The 22,796-nt window shown below is 34.8% G+C and overlaps 1 long non-coding RNA gene and 1 pseudogene across 7 annotated transcripts; both read right to left on the bottom strand.

Annotated features, from left to right (window-relative positions):
* Positions 1-10,024: 10,024 nt before the first annotated feature.
* On the bottom strand, positions 10,025-13,305 carry LOC147382769 (dynamin-related protein 4C pseudogene; annotated as a pseudogene).
* Positions 13,306-14,199: 894 nt separating this feature from the next.
* Positions 14,200-22,168, bottom strand: LOC147382770 (uncharacterized). 7 transcript variants are annotated; one of them, XR_015173750.1, is made up of 6 exons: positions 21,486-22,141; positions 20,512-20,584; positions 15,730-15,833; positions 15,234-15,267; positions 15,002-15,147; positions 14,233-14,442 (listed from the first exon to the last, which is right to left on the bottom strand). It is a non-coding gene; the product is annotated as an uncharacterized LOC147382770 (long non-coding RNA). The 7 variants fall into 7 exon arrangements; XR_015173749.1 differs by having other exon boundaries at positions 14,202-14,442; positions 15,234-15,833; positions 21,486-22,166; XR_015173748.1 differs by having other exon boundaries at positions 14,228-14,442; positions 15,002-15,267; positions 21,486-22,145.
* Positions 22,169-22,796: the final 628 nt, after the last annotated feature.

The following is a 22,796-nucleotide window of genomic DNA, read 5'->3' on the forward strand; positions in this document are numbered from 1 at the left end:
CTCATGGAAACATCGAGGTACTCAATCCAGCCAATGGAAATATTTTCCAAGTCAATGCCCAAAGACTGAAGCCATTTCACAATCTCTCACATTCATCATAAAAAGATTCATTTCTAAGTAATCTTGTATACCAGTATTAGCTCTAATTCCATGTCTGGCTGAAGACATTAAACTTAGCGCTACTTCAGGAGGCAACCCTTGATTTCTGTACATATTCTGTGTGACCATGTAGGATTTATTTTTTCAAATCTTTCTGCATTCACTCACTTTCTTTCAGGTGTACACCCTGTGTAGTGTGCTTTTCACTTTTACACCCTGTATGGAACACTCCTTTTGGTTGTATTCACAACTTTTGCGATGTAATGAATTCTGTTTTCAGGTGTACCCTAAACTCATACTCTTTTATCATTGAGAACAATGCTAAATTTAGGTTTGGGGGTATGGGATAGCACATTTCAATTTTTGTACGATATTTGCATTATATTTTTAAAAAAAAATACCTTCATCAAAATGTTTATATGTACTGTCATCATACGAATTTTTAAAACCAGGCTTATGTCCAATTTGTTTATAAATTCTTATTCCTCAAAAATAAGATATTTTGAAAAAATAAAATTCTCGTCACTTCTGATTGTAGTGAAAAAGTTATTTTGGATTAAGAGTTGTCTTCTTCACTATCTAGAATGAGAGGGAAAACTTGAAAAATATTGAACTTTGATCTCCTTGACCCTTGGTTGGCTGAATAGAAGAAAAACAGAACTATAGTTGATATTTTTGACAGCAACCATAGGATTAAACTGCGTACCTTAAAAAGGGCTACCTGCTTTTTAAAAAAGAATATCGGAAAAATGATAAAGCATGAAAAATGTTGAAAAGAAAAGTAGAAAGATGTGAATATTAGAACTGAAAAAGTGCAAATTGTAAAAAGAGTCCAATGAGACCAAATAGTTCAGTAGGGTGAAAGCCATCAATGGTAAAAATGTGAGTACACTAGAATATCACAGATAAAACCCCTTAGAGGTATTAAAGTGAACATCCATACTTCTCACAATCCTAGAGAGAAGGCTCAGTTTCTAGTTAGAAGTTAGGCAGACCCAACCATCTTAGCAGTTAAGAAGGGAAATCCTATTCCGAAAAATCTTTGTTACAATTAAAAAAATTTGTGCACACACTCAAGATATTTCTAAAATGAGGAATAAAAAGAATTTTTGCTCAAATAGACCTTTGACTGGATTTTTGAAAATTTGTGTGATGGCATTATATGCAATAATTTTGAAGTTGTTATTTTTTAAAATGTTAGAATTTTGTGGGTATATTCACTGCAAACCCTCACGAGTCAAACTTGTCCACTAGGGGTAACCTAGGGGTTCAAGGGCTTACTGCATAAGCTAAATGCAGTCGGGAACCTCACGAAAGAGGAGTTGTTTAGGTTTAAATTTTGCTCGGGACTAGCAAAATTGAGGTTTGGGGGTGTGATAAGGTCCCAATAATTTCACTTAGAGACCTTAATTTCACCAAGATTATTAAAGTTTGAATGCTAGTTCCTTAAAAATAATAATAAAGTTTACTAAATCTCAAATTTATGTAGCTAACAATAATGTGTTACCAATTTCAGGTAAAAATGGCACATTTGGAAACCAACAAAAAAAATGTAACAATTACTGTTACAACATCCGAGCAAAGAGGAAGCAACCAGCTAAAGGCCAGCTGATTTGGATGCCACGTCACCGCACCGTGGTCATCTCGAGGAATTTATCCTCGAGATTCGCACAGAAACTTTCAATTGCTTCGGTGGTTGTAACTGATTAGGCCATTCAAATCAAATCATCCGACATATCGACCCGATTACCCAAATACAAATGTTATAAATTGGAAGGTTGATTTCAGAGAAAGGGGCTCTTCTCTTCTGTAATTTTCTTTAGTTTATTTCTTTAATTCTTTGTAATTTCCTTTTGAGAAAGCTCTTGAGTGTAGTGAGAACCTCAAAAGTGATCCATTCATAGTTTTTGTAATTCTTTGGAGAGCTATAAGAGAAGGATTACAAATTGATCATCATCTTCTTCACCCATGTTCTTTGTTCTTTTGTTATTTTCTTTAATTACGATGCTTGCAATGATTGGTTAAATTCTCATTAGAGAAGTTAAGGAAGCCAGAGCAAATTAATCCCTCTAATGTAGATTTAGATTCTTGTTTTGCTTACATGTTTTAATTCTGAAAGTTCTCTTCTGATTAAGGTAATCCAGCTTATAATTATGATCCAACTTAGATAGCCATTACTTAGATAATTCAAGAATGGCTATGCTCTGTGAAAAATCAGAAGATAAGTTAGGCAATCTCAATCATACTAGTGTTTTCATGAATATCTTTTGATTACTTTCAAGGATTGAATTCTTCCACCATCCGATCCATGAGCAATGACTTGTTCTATGGATTGAGTTATATTCAGAATTTATCTACATTATGGATTTATTGCAAAAGCTTACTTGACTTCTCTAATCTCTCTTTCTTAGATTTTCAATCTTTCTTTTCAGTTTCAATTTCATTTACAAATTAGATGTTTTTGCTTCTCTATTTCTACTAATCAATTCTGTTTTAAAACCAATCTGTTTCTAACTTTGTTTTAGATTTTTACTGATTGAACATTTGAATCCAAGCTATCCTTGTGGAACGAATTCGACTTGCCCAAAGTCTTATTCTAATTTCTATATCTCTGCATTTTCACAACAATGGTTCTTTTCACCCTCACTTTGGAGTTATTAAAGAACACTAACTCCAAATTTTCACATCTCCTTACTATTGCAGACAGAGATCCCTCATGTTTGTTTGGACAAATAATGCAATTTAATGATCTAATACAAGTAACAAAAGCCTCATGATATTACCTTAAGGTTGTAGATACTCTCTTTTCTGTCGAGACCACTCATCGTGAACCCACCAAAAGGAATAGCTACATCAGAAACATCAACGAAATTAACCATACAGTAAGAACTTGTACAACTTAATATCCATTTACTTTTAAAAGAAAATCCAGTGTAAGTAAAAGTTGTGTAGATGAAAGCAATAATACCCTTGTAGCAAGAACACTAAGTTGTTCGGCGATACAAATGCAAGTAGTTGCTCAAGTAAACAAAGAGCCAATGGATCTAGGATATACCTGTGATAGATAAATGACATTCAAAAAGTACAAAAAATAATATATGAAGTATTAAGGTCATAATAATCATTTTAGGAAGAGCAGTAGTTACCGGACGAGTGCGAAAGAAGTTCTCCTCATATGCAAGTGCTTCTGCAGTGCTCTTGTTTTGATTAATGTCCTATCATAACAATTTTACAGTAAACAGAACTAAATTAGTCCAATTTATATTCATCAAAAGGACCATATAACCAAGAAGTGGCAAATTTTGTAATTTAACATTGTTTCTCTAATGCTTGGCTTTCAATTTCACAATATTCAGGTGCATTGGGATCCATTGTTCTGATAAGTATCTATAAAACTGGTGTATTAATAAAGAAAAAGGTATAAAAGCTTAGAGGAGAGAGCTCCATAAGTACGAGAGATTTACTTAGGTAACTTTTAATAAGAGAATACGTTATGTGCAATTTGCTTCCTGTGCATATGAGAAAACATTAAGTTCCATCATTGAGAAAACTCTCTAAAATGGTTGAATCTGCTTCCGTATTTTTAATATATGATTTTTTCTGCAAATTTTTAACAAGCTATATATATATACATTGATTAGTAGACGAGTTAAGATGGGGACTGGACAGGTTCTGTTACTTGGCTGAAGATAAAAGTTGAAGGTGAGATTTCATCAGTTTGTAATATAGTGCAAGTTGTGCAGAAATGACACTACTAGTGTGCATCAAGCATTGCAGGTTTAAATAATGATTATGATAAAGGAATATAATACAATCTTAAAAATGGAAATCACAACGTGAGGCAAATGATCTACAGTTCTGTGATGGGGGCGTACGTCAGATAATAAATCTAAATGAAACCACAACCTTCACTCCGAACAAATTGGGGTTTTAATAGGAAACTCTTCTTTTTTTAAATAAGAAACTATATTTTTTTTATCTCTTGTGAGAAGAGTGAGTATGCAGATTAGAATTTGTTTTTCTTATGTGCAACAATGAAGATAGATCAACTTCAGGTGAGGTGTGACTTCTAAAGTAACGTATTGAGGAAATAAGAACCCACTTGCAGAGTACATCCTTGTAATGCGATAGTACACTTGGGTTAAAAAAAAAATTTCCTTTTCAAAATTTCATAATTATAATGTTAGTAGGCTTGCTGTGGAAACTAATAATCGGGGCATTTCAAGGTCGGTTCTGATTTAAAACTTGTTTAACAACACTGTGTGGATCTCTTACAACTTTTGGTCCTAAAACTGGTTCAACTCCTGCGAAAACAGAAGCACATAACTAATTAAATGTTGAAATCGATCCAATCAAGAACTAAACTTGAACTAGGCTAGGTCCAGGCTTGACCCTGAAAATTTGATGTCTCCAAACAGTCCCTTGGGCATCAAATATTCATTCATCCCAATAATTTTTCAGAATCCTCACGTATACCCTAACTCATTCAAAGATTTCACATTCAACTTCACACACTAACTAAAAACTGATCAGAAAAAATAAATAAATAAATAAAAGAACAAAAATTCAAATTAAATTTTAAATAAACGCTTCTCATGTTATCCAATTAAAAATTACTCAAAATATCACCCCAATTAAAAGCTTACGTTTTTTTAGTAGGTTAATCTTTCTATGAAGACCCCCGATCTCTTCGTCCAAATCTGCGTGCATAGGATCGATCTGCAACTGGATTTCATCGGAATTAGATACTACCCTTGTGCTAAGACCTTTTATGAAAAGATATAAAATTGAAAAAAAAAAAAAAAGGAAAGAAATGATATTTAGGGAAAAAATTGGAAATATAATGAATCGATTTGATAATTCTTTTTTCTTTTTTTCTCAAAAAAAAAGGAGAATTAAAATACCTGGATCTGTATGGAGCAGCGCCATACAGAACACTGGATCTGTGAGAGTTCGCCATTAGAGGATAATCAACAAAACTTCAAACAGGAGAAACCCTAAGTCGAAGAAGCGGATCGCAAAATGTTATTTTTAACGGAAATAAACAGACGAATCAAAATGAGAAAACCGTTCGCATGAAATTTACAGAAATCGATCGACGGATCAATCGAGAGGGAGACTTGCACGATAATGGATCGAGATTGAGATCGAGAGAGAGAGAGAGAGAGAGAGAGAGAGAGAGGTTTGAACGAAGTCATTCTATTCGTTCCAATAGAATGAGACGGATTTTGCGACTTTTAAGATACAAATAAAACGGTTTTAAAAAGTAAAACGGTTTAATACCGTTTTAAATAAAAACGGCTTAATGCCGTTTTAAACGTCTGTTCTTCTTTTGCAATTTTTTTGTAGTGGGATTTTTCGCTATTTATCCATAATTGGTCTGGTGAAGGGCCACTCATAGCTCTATTTCCAAATGAATGCATAACAATTCAAATATCTTTAATCTGCCGAGATGGTGTTTGGTTTGAAGAGAGCCTCAGAACATTAGTTCAAAATAAAGAAATGATTTCAGCTATTATGGTTTTGACTCTTAATAAGAGCACACGTGAGCTGACCATTTGGACAACAAATACCTCTGGTATTTTCTGCTCAAAATCAGCTCACTAAGACTGAAAGGGCTTCAAAGCAAAATTGGCTCACTCTATGGAATGTTCCAATTCCTACGAAAATGCAATGTTTCGCTTTGAAATTCTTGAACAAATTTGCTCCTGTAGACACAAATAGGAAAAATATAGGGGATTAACCTTGCTTAAAAGTGTCCTATTGCGGTTTGAATGAGGAATCTGTGCATCACCCCTTCCTTAGTTTTCATTTTTCAATGAGGGTTTGGAAGTTCTTCTCAAGTGTGATTCTAAATTCAACACACACAAGACTATCTTTCAATGGTATGATGAAGATGGAAAGCTCGAAAAGAACTCAGTTCAATGTTGTTGCAGCCGTGACGCCTTGGATCATCTGTTGGTGCTTATGGATTGCTAGAAATGGGGCCATTTTTTTTATAGCAAAGGTCATTCTCAGTAAAAAGTGATCCATCACTACTTATAGTGGTTAAAAGAGATTGAAGGGGTGCTAATTTTTAAAAGGATGGTTACTTCAATTCATGGGAGTAGACTTGTGAACATTGGCATAGTTCCCAAAATATTACCTAATAAAAGGAGAACTCCTATAATTCGGGAGAAAGCGCCACTTTGTGGGTTAAAGAGATGTGGATGGAGCATCTCAGAATAATTGGGTCAGGTTAGTAGAGGAGGCGTGTTAAGGGATGAACTTGATCTGTTGGCCGTAAGCGTTTGGTTCTTTAGAAGTGCAACAAACAATACAACCTTGGAGAGCTTTAATTTCGGTTTGAATCATCTCATCAGTGAGATGGATTCCTCTCTTGTTGTCAAGGGTTTAGTAGGTACTCTAATCCCTTGGACTATTGATTGGATGTTGCAACGAATTAAAACAACTTTGCCAAAGTTTTCTTGGAGGATAAAACATATTTGGCACGAATGAAATAACATTGCAGATGCCTTAGCATATTTATGTTGAGAAACCTCTCATCAAGCTATTTTGTTACTAGTAAAGCCTTCAAGGGGGGTATGCTTGAATTACCCCAATTTAGAGTTGTTAACTAAGGCTTGCCCTTGTGTACAAATTTGTTTATCTTATTAATACAATATTTACTCACTTAGAAAAAAAGGTTTTTGAGATATATGTGATTTCATGATCTTGGAAATATTGTAGAATTAATTGTCGTGGAACAGATTTAGAATAGGATAAATCTCATATAAGCGGATGATGAAAATGAATTCTTTAGGAAATTGATTCCCTCTATTTGAGTGTGCCTTGGAAAATGTCAAAGGGTTAGAGGGTTATCTTTTTGTTTGTTGGTTATTGTAACACGAGTTCTAGTTAGGTTCTTACAATTGAGTTAGAGGCAATTTTCCATGGGTTGAAAGCTGCATTTTAGCAAGGCTACCATCATGTGATAGTAAATGCTGATTCTCTGTATGCTATTAATTGTTTAAATGTTGTGTGGGAGTGCTCGTGCTTGATCTTTTGCGGTCGATTAAAGATGTGGCCAATGAATTCAATTCATTAACCTTTTAATTTAGATGGCGTGAATCAAATAAGGTGCCTGATTGGTTGGAAAAGAGAGGAGTTTCCTCACAGGGATCTAATTTGCTTGTTGATATTTTTTTTGTATGACTTGGTTATGCTTTGTTTACAAGACATTGCTTGTACATCTATTTGGCTCTAGCCTTCTTTTAATAAAAGAGTGGGACCCTTTATAGCCCCTACTTACAGATAAAAAAAAACATTAGCAATGGGGCAATTATTTTTCCACAAGGAGTGGGAAGGGAAAACTTTATCCAGTGAAAATTGTTTCGTGCCCATTTCCCATTGAATCATGCATGCATACCCTTTGTAAATTTAGTAATACCATTTATGATGCAGTTCAAGAAACCCAAGTGGGACTATGGATCTAGACAAGTGATGAATTTAGAATAATCCGATAGGACTTATGCATGAATTGAAACATCGAGATCTTCAATATCCATAGTTATGGACTATCCATTTTTATGCCTGATTTCTTTGTTTAGCCAATTTTTTAGACATTTTTGTTATTTTAGAAAAGTATTGTTTTGTTAATTACTTTAGTTATAGAAGTCAAAATTATGCACCGTCAATTCCAACTTATTTCTAAGGTTAAGCAGTATCTATTTCCATGCTTAAGTCATTTTCAATACTTTTAGTATTTTTTTTTATATTTCTTTTTATATTTTGACTATTTTCATGTTTTCTATGAATAATACTCTTTTATATAAACAGTATTTTCTTTTTTTCCAATTAATTGGTATTCTGTGTGAATTAACGTGTTTTTTATACCAAATTGTTCGGTATTCTTTTAAGAAACAACAAACTAAGTGGAAAAATATTTTTTTCCCTGCATCAATTGGTATCAGAGCTTGCGTTGATTACATAACTTGTTATTCTTGTTGAGATACCTCTAAGAAGATGGTCGGTTCAACATGACACTACCCTAAAAGATGTATACAAATTTGAATAGTCCGTTGGTTCTCTTTTTACGATCAAAATTGACTTCAAATATAATAAATCATGTAATGCGCAAAGTTTTTTTTTTCATTCTGATCCTATCTATAATGAATATGATGATGAAGTTGAGGAATAGGAAATTTTATACGAATATGTGGAGGAGACTTTAGCCCCACGACAAGTTTCTTTACATCAAATGCTAATCTTATGATGGTTCTCTTTGCAACAATATCTTTCGCAACGTGCACGATGAGTGATAATTAATTTATGGTATGGTGATCGACAGTGGAAGATTAGGGAATGTTCTTTCAAATAATTTTTTTTCCAAATTAAAAATAAGTACTCAAATTCATCCGCACTCTCTTGGTTCGAGAAAGGTTATGGTGACCTTGGGTATAAATTTAGTAAAGGTTCCAATCTTCTTACACTTGCAAAGTTCACTGATTCTCTCATTATATTTTGTCTTGGTTTGGCTTTAGTACGTTAGGAGGAGATATATTTTTTATTATGTCTCAACTATAGTCAAAACCATATGAGATGAGTTCATTGATGTATATCCTGAAGAACTACCATTCGAGTGGCCTCCAAATTGTTATCAAATTATTGGGTACAACAAGTTGCACTTAAAAGAAATTGAAGCGCAAGCTTCAAACAACGACTCCTTGAACTATAGGATGAGTTCCTTTCAACTCGGGAATAATGATGCAGCACAACAAGCCCAAATGGGACCACAAATCTGGATGAGAGATGGATTCCGAACAATCTGAGAAGATCTATGCTTGAATGGAAGCGTAGAGATCTTCAAGATCCATAGAATTCTATGGACTTTTCGTTTTTAAGCCTGATTCCTTCGTTTACCATATTTTTTAGACGCTTTTCTATTTTAGGAAAATTTCGTTTTGTTAATAACATTAGTTATAAAAGTCAGAATCATGCACCATCAATTTCCATTTATTTCTAGCGTTAAGTAGTATCGATTTCCATCCTTAGGTCATTTTTACTAATTTTAATTATTTTTTATTTTGGATATTTTTCTTATTTTTGTAGGAATAAGATTCTTTTGTATAAATAGTATTGTAACTCCAATATAGGGGGTGATGTAGGCGTTAGAAGAAGAAATTTTCAAAAACTCAACACAAAGATAAAGAAGTATTATTCATTCTCCAAAAATAGCTTATTACATAGAAAGCTAATCCTTTTATAAAGCAACGATTTTTAAACAATAGAAGTAAGAAAATTACAAAAAAATGGAAATTTTCATGTTAACCAAGAATTTGGAAACTACTAATCAAGATGAATCTAAAGCAACAAACGGAATTAAAAATGGACTTTCCTAAAGAAAGTTATAAAAAAATAAAAATTTTCAAAAATGAAAAATATACTAATTTGAGGGCCTAAACGATGGAATTAGGCAAAATCTGCCATAGCAATCAGGTTGCGAAGGTTATTGACCGGTTAGTTGTTTCCGTTTGAACTAGGGTTTTTCGGAGTCATTTTGATGAAGATGGGTTTTGGCTTATTTTCTCTCCCATGCTTCGAGATAGTTATTTGCCATCTCTTGTACTGTCTCAGGGAAACAACTTTTGATTAATAAAATTTATGTATTTTTAGAGGGTTTACTCTTTTTTTTCAAATTACTTAGTATTCTTTGTGAATCAACAAATTTTTATGCCCAATTATTTAGTATTTTTTAAGAATTAACAAACTAACTGAAAGATTGTTTTTCACCCTGCATCAATTTAACATTTCTAAATGGGCTAAGCTGTGAATTAGTAAGATGGATGGGTCATCTAAGATTGAACTCAGTGACAAAAGAAAACAAACAAGTTATATATTTTGAAAACATCAATAACATAAGTCATAAACCACTACTGGTGAGCTCATAAACTTAAGACGAACAATATAACAAAATAAAACCTGAAACACAAAACAGCACAATCTCCACCACTGCCATGCACTAGCTCCACTGTGACGAACAACATAAAAAAAATACAACTAGAAACACAAAGCAGCATAATCTCCACCACTGTCATGCACTACCTCCATTGCTTCTAACATAGAGCATGCACGCACACTTATACTATATATATAGTAATTTTTTTGCGTTGAGACACATTCTGGGCTTGTTAGACCCATGGCGTCTAACACAAAAATTCTATGATGGTTAAGTCTGCTTCATAACACAACCTAGGTGGAAATCAAATTGACATATATTGCATCGATACAGCCAGTGGTTTGACCCGAGCGTCTGGCATATATTGCAGGAGAAGGTTTTGGTTTGGTTGGCGGGGCAGAAGGCGAGGTTGAGAGGGTGAGGGTGGGACGAGTGATTCAGTGAAAAGGGCGTGAAAGCACATTGCATGTGAATGTCAAGCTTGCAAGGGCTGCAATGGTAGCAGAAGCCATCACCTTGTTGTCCACATGCATCGCAATTGAATTTGCCATCTGGATAGGCCGGGTAAGGGAGGAAGATGAGACTGTGGTTGGGATCTGCGGGGTGGTTGATGGGCTTGCATCCTTTACACACAACTTCTTTAGATTCCTTAAGTAACCTAATACTCTTGTTCAGCTTTGTACGTCTGGCAGTAATACAACGTGGTTCATCCATCATGCTTTTAATCCCTCCATTGTCTGGCTGCATCTCGTTCACGATCTCCTTCTCCATCTCTTTGTTCACAAGGGTCTGAACACTGAACAGAAGATGATGTCCCAAATTATCAATTAACCTTCTCAAAACAATCTTCCAATAAGCAGTTAGTCTCATTTTGACTTCGAACGCTTCCTGCAACATCAACGGATACTCTCTCAGATGACCAATTTCGACTTCTCCAAACACTTCAAATTTTAACTTCGTCGGTTTGCTTGGATCGTTAATGACCTGCATGAAGTTCTCCTGTTGTGCCATGAGACCATTCAATGTGGACACGTACTCGGGATTAGAAGTATAATCTACGAGCTTTTCCATCTCTACAATCTCAAGCACTCGATCAATGGAGCGATCTCTCATCTTTGAAATTAGATTATGTGTCGCTTTTATTGTAGCAGAATGAAGGTGAGGGTAATATTCCGAGTGAAGCAACAACACACGTACAATCACACATTCCATGTAACTCCAAGCCTTCTTAACGAATTCAACCGGCTTGTGGGATACTTCCTTCACTTTTGTCTGTAAGATATTGAGGAATGCTGCACGAGGAAGAAAATTTGGACGTCCAGTCCCTTTTGTTTCCTCTAAAATTCTAATTTCCTGTATTAAAAATTTCTCTGTGGAGAGCTTTTTACCAGACTTAGACTTCAGTTCTTCGAAGAACTCATTGAGCATTTGTGCCATTCGAGCAGCGCAGTGCATCTCTTTTTCATCGAGGTAATCATCGAATTCTCCTCTGATGAAGATTTTGTTCAGAGACTCCTTCGCAGAATCAAGAATCCGCATAAAAGCGGTAGTTGAATCAGCAGCAGAAGAAAAATTCTGAGGCATTCGTTTCAGATCAGATACAATCTGACTCAACTTGTCATCGATCTTCTTCACAATATCAGGCAAGCATTTGGATATGTTATTTGCTTGGATTTGAACAAGTTTTTTAGACAAAGCAGGGATACCAAGCATAGATTTATCCATCATAGAAAAAATTGCGTCAGTTTTAAACAGTTTCTCTTCCTCTCTCATAGTTTCTTCATAGGTCTCGCCACCAACACGATTCCTCACAAAGACATAACCAAGTCCAGTACCAACATATTCAGCATTGACGTTCTCAAAACGCCCTTCACAAGCGTCACCAACTCTAGTAATAACAGCCAATGTCCTCTCACCAGTTTTATCTGCTATCCGCGACATCTTATCCGACTCACAAGCCGAGAAATCACAGCAACCGATAATACATTGAGGATTATACTCTCTTTAGGGCTTATATACTCCATTATAATACTAGAAAGTTGCTCATATGTGTCGTCAGGTTGGTCCTGAACAGTTACTTGAGTAATACTTGGCAAATCAACCATGGTGAGATCAGGAACACTTTTCTTTTTGACAATAAGAGTCAAGGGGGTGTTAGAGATAGATTTACCATCACCTGTTATTTCATGAGTAGCTGTGGAAATGTCTTGGGAGATGCGGGTTTCGTCGGTGGTGACAACCTTGCCTTCATATTCCAACTGAAATTCTGGCTCGGGTGTCGGGTGGTATTGCAGCTGCAATATGAGGGGAACGCGAGTGGAGAGACTTTGGTTGCGAGAGAGACTGATGCCAGCTAGGCATTCGAGCACACTTGACTTGAATGATGATTGATCGCCTACAACAACAATGGTGGGAAGATCTATGCCTTCTTGCATGATTTTTTTGTTGCGAAGATTATCGACAACGTCAAGAAGGGATCGGATTCTGTCATTGAAGTTTGAAGAAAGAGGTGCAGTAAGCACTGTGGGTCGAGTTTGGTCATTGCTGAGACCTATTTTCCCCATTCTCTAGTGAAGAAGTGGATTCAAAGCGATTATGAGAGTGAAATTGAACAAGAGAGGTGAGGGAAAGAAGTTGCTTAGTTCGTGCTTCATAGATCACTCCATGGAGGATTTTATAGTGGTTGTCTCTCATATGGGAGTAACAGGCCACGTCAGTGGAAATGATCTAGGCAATATTCTATTATTTTTATTTTTATTCTCGGTTTCTTTTTCTTTTTCTTTTTCTTTTTCTTTTTCTTTTGCTTTTTCTTTTTTTTTTTTTCAAGTAAGTAGAAGTTTGTAGTCTAAACAGAGATTTAGTAAATCTGGCATTACTCTTTTTCTTCTCTATTGTCATAGAGAATATTTTTCTCTTTTGTACGATAAATTGATATTTGTATGATGTACGTTATTACTTCATTCTCTTTAATTTTTACTTTTCCTGTTGTACCTTTTTTGAATTTTTAACATTCCCTTCTCTTTCCTTTCTTTATACCAAGGGTCAGTAGCTGAATATGACGAAATTCCAATTCTGGCTCATTGTTCATTTTAATACTCAAAACATTCTCACTGAGATGACAGGTTTTTTTTTAAAGTGACAATCTCGTTAAATCTTGCTGATCTACAGAAGTGAAGGTCTCCCTACTTTTCGAAACTCAATTTTTTATAAGTGATATCATAACTTACAAAAAATCCTTCAATCTCACTAAACATATTTTTTGAATTAAAATTAACAGTGAGCCGGAATAGGAATAACGTCAAAATTCAAGTCCGCATGCATCACCTTTAGTTATATATCTCAATGGTAGCTATGTATATCACCGCATTTTCTCCCTCGCTTATCTGGTGCATGTGATGTGAGGGTGTTGTATGTGCCCCTAGACTAATCCTTGGACAAGACCGTGGTCCATGAACTCACAAAGCCCATGGGTCCAGTCCATTGTCTACAAGGATAACCCAATTATACAAAATAAAAAATAAAAAAGACAGTCCACATTGAGCTTTAAAGTGCAATTTTTGAAATTTTAATTTTAATTTATGCGGTGATTATCTATTTAATTAATTAATTAAATTAGTTAACATAATCTAACACATCATGAATATCAAACATAAAAATACCCTAAAAATCATGCATCCACAATGCACCAAATTTTTAGGTGGAAAACCCTTTTGAGGAAAAACCACGGGCATAACATCTAAAACAATCCACTATAGAACTAGCAAATACAGAAAGGTTACTCTCACATGAGGATTGCAACTTCGAGATATGAATTCAGGAACTGCTCCTACAATACCCACTATGTGAAAAAGGCCCATATTTGATGGTCTTAACCTATCAATTTTTGATAAATTTGACGGACCCTCTCGTAAAATATTCTCTTGTAGAATTTTTTTTTTTTTTTTTTTATGGCCCCTGGTCTATCAAATTATTGGAGAATGGACTTAAAAAATAAATTTAAAAAAATCCATAGAGTATGACCGTCGAATTTAGAGGTTTAACAAACAATAACACGGTCCTCTAATTCACCAATCACAATGAACAAAATAATAAATAAAAAAATTAGAAAAAGAAAAAACAAGAGAAAAATCATAAAACAAGCTCCAAATTAAACTAATTAACCCAAAATTAATATACATGTAAACCTCTTTATTAAAATCGAAAATTCTGTCGAAGCTACATATAACTGACAATAAAGCAGTATATGATATATATATATATATATATATATATCTTATTATTTTTCCAGGTTGGGTAATTATGGTGGCATCGTTTCCTTTGATTTCTGTTACTTCTCCATTTATCCACGCAACTTCCGAATCCTTAGCCCACACGTGTGAACCGACGGCGATGTTAACAGGAGTTCCCTGAATCAAGCAAAGATCCAAAGTACTTTTATTTTATTCTTTCACATTCATACATAAAAAAGATCGATCCATGAATCGAAAATGGTGTACAGAATTCAAAAACAGAATCCAACAATAATCTGAATGCAGCTTACCATGAGTGAAAAAGCTATACGAAAATCATCGAAATTGGAATTCAAGCAAGGTAGAAGAAGATATGGGTATTGATTTTAGAAGAAAAGGAGTGTTGTTATGAGATGAGAAGTGATTTTGAGGAATGATGGTGTGGTGGATTGTTGGGAATGTAAAATGAAAAAGAATGTTTTAAGAGGAATTTGAAAAGTAAGGGAAAATGCAGGTGAAGGTAACTCAAAAGTAAAAGACAGAGATATATAGGATTCATGTTCCATCCTAATGGGCCTTGAATAAAGAAGGAAATTAAATAATAATTTCTAATATTGACAATAGTTCAGTCCACACACATACCTTACTAGAAGGAAATTAAATAATTTCTAATCTTTAAGATAATTCAGTCCACACACATATTTTAAATAACTAGAAACTATGTCAACACACATACCTTACTCTCCTTCGACGATGAGGCCGAATTTCCACTGCCCGACTTTCACCTCAGTTAGAGCCATCTATAGCACTCCCATCTCCTTTGTCATTGACTCAGCTTTTGGAGCAGATAATAAGGCCTTTGATGACAAGCCCTCGTTTCCACTGAAAGAAAAAAAGATCATGCACCATGATAACAATTTAGTGTGAACAACATACCACAAAAGAGAGGTGGTGTTCGAAGAGCTCACCGTGAAGTAGGCATTGTTCTTGTGACTCTTTCCTCTGATTAATAAATTGAAAAAGAATAAAAAAAATATGTTTGTAGCTTTTATAGAAAAACGCATGAAAAGACATATGTATAGGATCCATTTTTCTGTTACAAAGCCATAGCCAAGTGTGAGCTCATACGTATGTTTGAGCCAACCCTTTAATTGACTCATGGGTCATATGGAAACAATAAAAATGGGAACTAACAATTAGATTGACATGTAAAGACCTTGCCCAAAACCATGAGCAGCAATTAGATTGGTATATGAAGACTTCTAACTGTTATATTACTAACACAAACACATACCAAAAAAAAAAAAAAAAAAGGAAATAAAAGGATAGATCATCTTCAAGTACATGATATTGAAAATTAGTAAATTTACTTAAACACAAATACAAACCATGGAAAGCGCGGTCCATCAAACAAATAACATCTCAGTAGCTTTTACATTACAAATATTACAAAGGAATCATTACCGATGATTTTTTCCCTGAGGATGTAGAAGAAAATGCATGCGCTGAAATCATTGTAATAACTTCCCAATATTCGCTTGCAGTTCATAGAGCTCCAAAGGGGTGTGCTGCTTAAACAATGATACAAGTGTTGAAGAGCAAACAAGTCAGCTTCAAATCCGATGAGCTGGGCAAGGGCAAGCTAAAAGAATCACTATGAACTAATACTGGGGGACAATGCACAAAGTATGTTAGGCAAGGACTTCAATTCAATGGGTTGATTCTCAAAGTGTGTAACCATCTGAAAAATTCTAACCATTTGTACATATTTTAAATCATATCTGGGTAAATTTTCTATAAATAACCTTTATGCCTTAAATAATACTAAACTAACTCAAACAAAAATACTCAACTACACTAACAGAAAACAATAAGAATCGAATTGGATTCTTGTCAAAGATCTCAATAATGATCCAAATCCCATAACAGAAAACAAGGGAGAAATCAAGGAAATAAGATAAAGTAAGCAACATTACAGCTCCAACATTATCATCAAGGGGGAAAAATACGAAGCATCTTAGTACCAGTAATTATAGCTTTCAAACTTTTCAAGAAATCTCTGAGGCTCCCACTATGAGAGTATGGGAAAGGAACACATGCACGCATTTAACAAAGATGATATATAGTGACCATATATCACAACTATCCGTTAATTTTACATAACGACCAAAGACTTCTGACAAAGAATTACTATACAAGTCCAATCTGGACTTTTCTAAAGAATATTCAAGTTGAAAATCCGTAGAATTGCTAGAGATAGTGTTGAGGGGTCCGCAATACTGGTTATGTATAAAATACAAAAGGTTTCACATAGACTCGAGAGTCATCTACTGAACAGTGACAAGCCGATATCCTACTTGCACAATTTTTTTTTTAAACCAGAAATCCTTAAAGTGAGGTTAGAGGTACCGAGGATAATTGGTTTAGATGCTGCACAAAACATACTTACTGGATTATTTCAACAAGGACTTCTATCTCTTTATCTATACGTATTCTCAAAATTAGTGATTTGCATAATGTGATTATCTTTTATAATAGTGTTTCTGTTTCATGATAAACTAAACAAGTTTAAGACCCATCAAATGAATCTCAGTCCTCAATCTGCTGATGTTATCTAGAACTGTACTCTCTTATTACATGTGTTAGTTGTAAGAGTCAACAACAAGAACTAACTTCCTTAGTTTGTTTTGTTGTTACATCAATTAGTTCTAAGAACTAACTTTATGTTAGTTTGTTCTGTTGTTGTTACCAATTATATTATAAATATAGCTCATCCTCATCATCTGTTATTGCTAGTTGTCAGTACACAGAGATCATAGCAGACACATGCAATGCTACCCATAGGAAATTAAAAGCCTGGACCTCAAAATTTTCCATGTTAGACATCTCCTCACTCTTTGTCTTTGCCATTCATCCCACATGTTTGACCTTGTGCAAGTCAACTATATGGTTTTGTGTCTCCACCTCTACCTGTTTTCTATCGTTTACTCCTTCCTAGGTTGCTTTGGTTCGATGGGATTGGCACCTCGAAGTATGAATCTTCCTCCATCAACAGGGAATGCATCCCGGTCTGCATTAGACCAATCATTTTCCACTCCAAAGACAAGTGTGCAGCCATCTTTTAATGAATGTCCATATAGGCAAGCCGATCTAATTACACAAGTTCTACTAACCCAGATTCCCTCTTTTCTTTTTCACCAAGAAGCACCACCCCTAGAATGTTCCACAAGTCTGAATTTAAGGAAACAAATGCAACAACCTGTAGATGCAGGTGCCCTTAAAAGATTAGTTGAGGAATGTTGCCCGCTCACTCCTCAAGTTGATTCCACAGCATTGCCGAGGCCGTTGGATGGTGATGTGGAGCCCAAGTCCTTTGTTGAAATATACCCCTTCAATTGTGGTACTAGATACTTACAACTTACCAGTGCTATACCAAATTCCCAGTTACTGCTTTCAAGGTGGCATTTGCCTCTTGGACTAGTGATCCATCCACTAGTTGAAGCTTCTCATGGGGTTAGTAGCACTATGAACTCAGATTGGTTAAGCTTTTGATACTGGAGGTCTTATATGTTATTTTAGTTCATTTCATGATTGTGTAATTGTCTTTTTTTTTTTTTGTCCAGGAAAAACTTTCCATTGTAAATTTTGGACCAAGTGGCATAATTCAATGTGGAAGATGACGCGCATATGTGAATCCCTATGTCACATTTACACATGGGGGGCAAAAATGGTGTTGCAACTTCTGTTCTTTGCTCCATGACGGTAGATTCCCATCCTAGTATTATATGTATCCCACAGATTTTTTCTGTATGTATCTATCTCAAGTTCTGTGTGGTTTCGGCAGTGTTAAGACATTAAATTAAACATGTGTCAATTATTGTGATTGAAATATATCGGTTTCAACAGCCAGATGCACAAAATATATAAATCAATGTTTATTTGTCAATATTCTGCTCGAAGTCATTGTTCATCTACATTTCTGTTGAAATGAACAGTGGTTTGCGCCTAAATAATAAAAAATGGAAGGAAAATGTCAATATCGATTGGTGAAAATGTCTTTTGATTGAAACTTGTTACTATGAAAGTGCCAAAAACATGAAGTATGGAGACCATGGATCCAATACAATAAGAAATTTCAAGGCATTTAACTCTGTCATAGTTCTTTTCATATTGTAACGACTGAAAACTTGTGGATCACTAAAGTTTGTAAGTAGGGGAAGATTTACAGTGGGGGCTGTGGAGGCACTTTCCCCCACAAGAATTTTCAAAGTATATCGATTAGTGAACGATTGCTACAGGACACACCCAGCCATGATGACCAGGCAATTGATAGTATTAAATGACCAATATACTTTCAATTACTAGTAGAAGATGTCCAATTGATCAAGGTCTGAACAAGTATCAATGGGTGGGACGTAAAATATACTATATGCAAATGACATACATGGGTGGGCACTAAGCTTTCATGATAGTTGCAGAAACAACAATGCTAGCTGTAGTATTTAATTTTGATCTTAAAGTAACTAATATGGGGTATCGACTTAACTAATGAGGCAGACCCATCAACTAGTCAACTCTTTAACACAGGTTTTCCTGCAACAATAATACTATAACATTAATTAGTTTTGAATGTGCCAAGTACAATAATCATCATCACCGTAAACACAACATATATAAGAGTATTTTTATCTCAGATCTCACTACTGCAATCCACTTCTTTTTCATCTTTCTCTTGCTCTTGTTAGAAATTAGAACCTTCAACTTCCGCATTCCCTCTAATTGAGGTTGTAATCGGCTTTCATTAGATGTGAAAGAGCAATCTCAATCAACATTCCCATAGTTTATCATCTATTGTGTCTACTCCTATATTTTCAAGAATGCATTCATTTCTAGTTGTTCCACTCATCCATCCCATAGTTTATCATCTATTGGGTCTATTCCCATCATGTTTCTTTAAGAATCATGATAATCTGACTTACCCACATGGCATACTCAATCAACACCCCTGATGTGACAGGCTTCACACGTCTTAGTGTCATCTTATAAAGTTTTCTTTTGATTTGATCGGGACGGGATGCATTGGTTACACGTCACTTGAAAAGAACCTCCACTTTAACTGTCAAACTCTAGTTCCATGGACAACATCCTCCAATCTTTCCATCCTTCTGGATAATTGAACTTTGGTAATGAAAATGATCATTTTGGGAATTTCCTGGCCATTACTTTTAATTAATGGTGTCATTACTAAGACTATCAATACAACAACAACAACAAAAACACATGGTTTATAAAAACAAAATCAGGATTCAGATTGTCCAGCACTATCCTGACTCAAATCAACTGTTCCATAAGATCCCAAACCAATCTTGAGCGATTCCAAAGGCTGTATCAAGACCGAGTCACATACAAATTACTTTAAGTTGGAATTGAGTCATATCTATAATCGAGTTAAAATTCTAGTTTGACTAAATAAGTGTAAGACAGGCAGGTCAAACCGAGTTAAAAAAAGTTTAGCCAAATTGGACTCACCAAAGGACAACTTGACATGAGATCCACCAATTCCTTAAACCATGCTCGAAACTCAAATTTAAAGCAGTTGCAAAGAGTCAAAAACTATTCATTTTGTACCAAAATCTTAGTGATTATAATTTCTCTATTTGAAGGAAACTCTCAATGACTATTTTGGTTTCTCTTCCCAATTGAAGCCACAATGTCATTTCTATTTTGGCCCTACCTATGTCCTAACAACCCTCTGCCTTGTCAAGAATCAGAAATAATAAAGGTAGTGAACTTGTAAGTTAAACCCAAATGCAATCAGAGAATCCATATGCAATGTGAAAGAAAACTCAAGTTCAAAACTTCTCTTTGCTCTGATAGTTATTATTGTGAGCTTTTAAGCAAAACCCAAAATCACTTATAGTGCTTATTTTTGGAATAGGACATCAATAACTCTATTTGGATTTCAACCAAATATGCAAACTGTAGCTGAGAACTTGAGCTATTGTATTCCACTCTCTAGTGATCTACAATTGCCTTGCAAGAATGAAGCAAAATGTAGGCTTAGATCTTGAATTGTGTATTCTACTCTCTCTAGTGATCTAAACTAGTCTACTTCAAGATATAATAACACATCAAACCCAAGAAGAAGATATAAAAAAAAATACCAATGTGAGAAAATTATAAGGATAAATATTATTATGATACATAAATCAAAACAAAACAAAGGAGAAACAAAAGGAAACATACTTCTTCTTTTTTCATCTCTCTATTCAGTATCTGAAGGAAGATATGAGGCAGCAGATTCATCAAGCACAAGGGTCTGCAAAGGAAGATGTGAAGCTTAGAAAGATCCATCACTGTAAAGCTTTGATTAGGTACATGAGCTAAGCACCGTGAACACTTAGAAAACAAGGGAGATGGAAATTTAATGATACAAAATGTTCTAGAAAGATTGGCCTTCAAAATTTCATATGTTTTCTCAACTCCTCACTACTAATATGATGTTTATATGTAGGATATGAAGTTCCAAATTCTTCCTAGTACCTTCCTTGGTGGTAGTTCAATCAATTTACAACAGTCTGATTGTGTTATATCAATTAGAGTAGCAATTTGGGCCCTAAAGGAAATCGGAAACTCCTACTGAAATCTGTGAATAACAGAAAAACCACACTTTTTTAACTACTTATGCATGTGTGGGTCAAAGATTGTACAACACCAACACTAGTATCAAGCATTGCAAGTATATTTCTACCATATGATAACATTAGTTATTTTCCTGTAACAATTTCCTTATTTTTTTCGGAAAAATAATTTAACAAGCATGTTGTACCAAATTTTACATCCAACCAAGTTCAACAAATCATCAAAAATTATTTATATTATGAATACTCAAATAAGAACATAAACACATGAACCCTAAGTATCAGAATCCAAATTTCAGCAACAATTAAACTTCTAGATCTGGAAATATCTTGAAGAAAAACCTGAAATAAGTGAACTAAAATTACATCAATTAGTAGTCTCTTCAAGACAAAATCAAAATTCCGAATTGTTTTGAAACAATCGATTTTCTCAATTGTGGATTTCGAACACAAAAACTAATCGAAACAAGAATTCATGAACCCTAGGATCCGAATTCGAAATCAAAAAGACAAATCAACTAAATCAGATCTCTAAAATGAGTAAAAAAAAGAACGAAATTGAAGAAGTTGTGAAATTACTAGAATTAGTAGAAGATTCAGGTTGCAGAGGTGTGGAAGGTTGGGATCCAATTCTAGGGTTTTCAGTGTTCTTGAAGGAATTATCGAGAGATCAGTTTAAGGCTTCAATTAACCCTAGATCTCATCTTCACTCCATCGTTTTCAGTGTTGTGAGTTCAAAAGATCAAATACAGAGAGGTCGATCGGATATAGAGCGAGATGTGATCGAGGAGACAAAGAGAGAGAGATAGAGATTCTCACAATCGGAGAGCTTCTTACGAACCTGAGAGAGAGGGAGAGAGTGAGAGAAAGAGAGAGAGAGAGAGAGAGGGGAAAATTTTCCAAAGAGAGGGATTGCGAACCAAAGAGAGAGGGGACAAAACGCAGATGAGAGAGAGGGAAGAAAAGTTGCGCAGATTTCTCTGGATTTCGTTAGCCCTTGGCCGTCAAATTGAGTTTTTAAAATTCGTCGGGCGAAGCACAACAATTTTTTTTTTTACAATTTTTATGATTTTCACGTAGTGAATGAAGATATAGCAAACACATTTGAAGGCATCTAGATCGGTCACACAATAACTTGGATTTCGGGGCTAGGGATTGGATGCTTCATGGAAACAAGGTGGTTAAGTGCAATATACCACCCCCAAGCAGTCTAAATTTGATTATTCTGCTTTAATTAAATAATGTACAGTCTAACATGATCAAAGCCATATTTCACTACTATAATTTTGGATTGTGAGGATAACAAGTTCTTAAAAACAGGTAAAAAACATAATAATAAGGGAGATCTACCTTGCGTATTTGACGTGCATTTTCCATGATGACACACAACATTACCTCTGATAGTAGGGCACTAGCACTGCTTCATGGTGCCATGATCTTCTTGTTGTTCAATTTTGAGACGGGGTCAAAATCTTCAAAGAGTTACCTATGTAAAACCATGTGCTAAGAGAGTAAATATAAAAGGGAGCCCACTAGATCTTCAAAATGAATCAAACCTATTATAATTGCTCCAAATTCATTTTTATTAATTTTTTTTGACGTAGATCCCCACTCCAAAGTTTGCTGAGTAACAAATATGATAAAGTAGTTTGTGATAAACCAGTTGACTCGGTCATCAAATCAATTGACTCAATGACAACACATAGTGACTCGGCCATGGCTACAAATCCAAGATTCCCTCCACAGTAGTTAGAAAGTTTCGTTAAACACCTAATTTTGTAATGTGTTACCATATGTAATTAGTTTCTGTATTTTCTTTCCTTTGATTAAAGGTATCCCTACAAATTAGTGATTCTGATTGGGATTGTTCATGTATAATAAGTTCTATAG

The sequence above is a fragment of the Akebia trifoliata genome, chromosome 16, assembly GCF_017979445.1.
Source record: "Akebia trifoliata isolate Shusen 1 chromosome 16, ASM1797944v1, whole genome shotgun sequence".
NCBI lineage: Eukaryota > Viridiplantae > Streptophyta > Magnoliopsida > Ranunculales > Lardizabalaceae > Akebia > Akebia trifoliata.